The sequence below is a fragment of the Sapajus apella genome, unplaced genomic scaffold (genome assembly GCF_009761245.1).
Source record: "Sapajus apella isolate SASKATOON/1434 unplaced genomic scaffold, GSC_monkey_1.0 scaffold30, whole genome shotgun sequence".
NCBI classification, from domain to species: Eukaryota; Metazoa; Chordata; class Mammalia; order Primates; family Cebidae; genus Sapajus; species Sapajus apella.
In genome coordinates, this window is record NW_022436970.1 from 5,796,733 (window position 1) to 5,800,765 (window position 4,033).

The window sequence follows — 4,033 nt, forward strand, 5'->3', positions numbered from 1 at the left end:
CAGCATCATGGAAAAAATGGCAGGTGAAATGGAGGCTACAATTGTTTGCATCTGCCATCTGGGGCGACATACACAGAAGATATATGTGTGTTCCCTCCCTATATATTTTAAACATAAAATAAATTTACGTTTAAAGGTAAAAATGAAAACAAATCTTTTTTAAAAAATTCTAACTAAAACTGTTAACTGCCAAAGGCTGTAGCACTACAAAGGGGTTAGGGACACACCAGCACTAAACTGAGACTTATTTTTCTTCTAGAAAAGACATGAAAGGGATTGAAAAAAAGATGGCTGCAGGTGCAGCCAGGAGTCCCTGGAATATGCAGAATATATATGTGCATCCCTCACATAGTGATGTCAGCCACACTTTTCTACGAGTACTTGACTTGGTGAGATTGCCCTGCACTTCCAAGGTGGTGGAAGATCACGAGTCTTCCCTGAAAGGCTCCAAGCAGCATAGAGTGTCTTGTTTAGCTAATTCTATTTAGCATATATTACGTAGACTATTAGTAATAGTTCTAAGATTCAGGAATAAGCAAAAGACATCAGCCATGACCATTACACTCCAGTGGATTTTCAGTTGCTGGTCACGGTCGTAGTGAGGCCATAGTGGGACTGGACGGACAGCAGGGATGCACCGAAATTCAGTAGCCATAAAGGTGAACGGATGTCCACTCGTTGCCATTCAGAAAGTTTTCCAACCATTCTACTATAATAACCAGATAATGTTAAGTAACAGTGTTGTTAGTAGACTCATAACAAACAAAATCTCGGCAAATAGTGACAAAGGTCAAATCGGGAGACTTTATCTGGCATAAATATGTTGAGGCTGTGTTCTTGCAGCAAGTGTATAAAGGAGATGTTTCCTGGTACAGCTGCCTAACATTGACATAATGTGCCAACATCAGTGGCATGGGTACAGTGGGATGGGAAACATCATGTTCTTATTACCTATGTGTCCACATTCTAATACAACATAGAGGTGCTAATGATGATGTCACACATAGCCAGGTGTCCCTGTGAGAGTCCAGACCTTGGAAAGAGTGAGATGCAAAATCACAATCTTGAGACATTGAGCATTATAGGCAAGGCTTACATACGAAAATAATTTGTTTTCTGTTCTGACCTGATTCCATGGTGAGTAGAATACACTGGTCTCTGATTGCTGGTGGGAGTGAGGGGAGAGGGTGTAATTTGAAGCCAATACAGCTTTATGATCCTAGAGCTCTGGCTTAAGAGAAAAAACACATTTTTATTACATTGCACAGTACTTTATGTATTTAATTCTCTGTTCTCATCCATGCATCACAAGGGTAAATCAAAGCAGAAACAAAATGCACTCTCTCAGTCTACAGCAATCTCCAAGTGTGTCCCAAGAGCATGCTCTAAAGTATCACGGGCTTGGAGAGTCCCCAAGACCTCTGAGTTCTCTCTCTTCCCTTCTTTTTAGCCCCTCTTCTCTTCTGTCTGTTTCCCTAGGCTGTTTTTGGCTTGAGCCCAGAGGACTAATACACCTGAAGACACCATCAACAGATGACTATTAGCATGAGAATTAGCCATGCTTTGTGCTCACTTGTTTTGCTGTTTGTGGATTTGCTTTGTCTTGCTATTTAGCATAAACTCTTTGGAAAGTTTTCTCTACCCAGCACCACCCCCTCGTAACCCCTTCGTGCTTACCTCTGAAAGACAGCTGAAATTGCACAATCTCCAGCTTTATCTCCAAATGATCACATACAGTTTAAAATACAATTCGAAATATTTGCAACAGATACAATTTTAAAAGGGTCCATATCCTTCACATTCTTCTTCTGGATCTTGTTCTAAATGTATTTGAAAATATGACAAACTCTTACAAATTCATTTTTTTAAAGCCCAGGAGAAAAATAAACCAAGCATGTAATTAAATACATTTCAAGAGAAAAAATAATAATTGTAAATAAACATATCTTAAAAGGTTGGGCTGGGCATGATGGCTCATATCTGTAATCCCACCACTTTGGGAGGTCAAGGTGAGTGGATTACTTGAGCCCAAGAGTTTGAGACCAGGCTGGGCAACACAGTGAGACCCATGTCTACAAAAAATTAAAAAAAAAAAAAAAAAATTAGCCAGGCTTGATGGCATGCACCTGTTGTCCCAGCTACTTGGGAGGCTGAGGCAGGAGGATTGTTTGAGCCCAGGAGGTTGAGGCTGCAATGTAATAGCATCACTGCACCACAGCCTGGGCAACAGGGAGAGAACCTGTCTCCAAAACAGAAACAAAAAAGAGATTGATTTTACGAAAAACAAAGAAGATGTCAAGTATAAGAAGAAGGAAACAGGTTTTTTCTTTTCAGATTGACAAATAGTATAAAGAAAGACACTATGAAGAATAATGGAGGACTGTGAGAATTTCTTCTGTCATTCACTGCTGGTGGGAGCCTCTCTGAAGGGCAGTTTGTTTCAAATTGTTTTCCTCTGAAAAGAAAAAGAAAGAAACAGTATGGATGACCTTAACAGTGTAAACATGTAATAATATTTTATTTGTTACATTTTTGTTACATTAAAATATAATAAGTAAAAATGTAACACTGTAATAAAATATTGGTAGAAAACAGGCGTGTGTGTGTGTGTGTGTGTGTGTGTGTGTGTGTGTGTGTTTGAGACAGTCTCACTCTGTCACAGCTTACTGCAGCCTCAACCTTTTGGGCTCAAGCGATTCACCCCACTCAGCCTTCCCAGTAGCTGAGACTATAGAAGGGCACCACTACACTTGGCTGATTTTTTAACTTTTTTTATTTTGTAGAGATGAGGCCTCACTATGTTGTCCAGCCTACCCTCAAACTTCTGGCCTCAAGTGATCCTCCTACCTTGGCCTCCCAAAGTGCTGGAATTACAAGCGGAAGCCACCATGCCCAGCTGAAAAGATTGTTACAAGCTTGATGGAGGTAGTGCCTGCTTAGAATAGCGCCAAGGCTAAAACTTATAAACTGAAAGAGACAAATTTGACTACCTAAAAAACTCTAAATGGCAAAAACATGAAGTTAAAACACAAACATCAAGTTAGAGAAAATAATTTCTGCAATGTGTATGAGAGACAAATGCTTAGAATTTATTTTACTCAGATATATGTACAGAAGTAGGTAACTAGGTTCTTAAGATAAGAACTAGGTTCTTAAGCTATCTTAGGAACTTAAGATAACTAGGTTCAAGGATGTTCTTTGTAGGATGTGCATAATAGCAAAATACTGAACCTAAAATGTTCATCACTAGTTGGTTATTAATAATTGCATGTTCTTTTATGCCACTTAATGAAACAGACATATGGAAAAGATGTTAACATATATCTCTAAGTGTAAAAAAAGTCTGGAAGTTGCTTTCAGACGCAGGATCTGGGTGTGCTCTTTGTGAAATTCCACCATGGCGTACCGTGGCCAGGGCCAGAAAGTGCAGAAGGTTATGGTGCAGCCCATCAACCTCATCTTCAGATACTTACGAAACAGATCGCGGATTCAGGTGTGGCCCTATGAGCAAGTGAATATGCGGATAGAAGGCTGTATTATTGGTGTTGACAAGTATATGAACCTTGTATTAGGTGATGCAGAAGAGATTCATTCTAAAACAAAGTCAAGAAAACAACTGGGTTGGATGATGCTAAAAGGAGATAATATTACTCTGCTACAAAGTGTCTCTCCAACTAGAAATGATCAATGAAGTGAGAAATTGTTGAGAAGGATACAGTTTGTTTTTAGATGTCCTTTGCCAATATGAACATTTATTCATATTGTTCTGATTACCCTTATGTTATTACAAGATGACAATAAATGCTATAGGACTGTTTGTATTTAAAAAAAAGCCTACTATACAAGATATGCATAATAATCTATTCTGTTAAACATATATATGTATATGTGCAAATACATTTGTATATTAATATAAATGAGTCTAAAAGTATATACTAAACATAATAATTTATCTTTGGTTGAATGGAATAATAGGGGATTCACTTCTCACTTCTTACATTTCTATGCTTTTGAGTTCCCTGAATAGACAATG

General features: G+C 38.4%; 1 pseudogene across 1 annotated transcript; it reads left to right on the top strand.

The window, feature by feature from the left end:
• Positions 1-3,093: 3,093 nt before the first annotated feature.
• LOC116561737 lies at positions 3,094-3,789 on the top strand (annotated as a pseudogene). The gene has a single exon (XR_004273578.1). The product of XR_004273578.1 is annotated as a small nuclear ribonucleoprotein E pseudogene (transcript).
• The last annotated feature ends 244 nt before the right edge of the window (positions 3,790-4,033 follow it).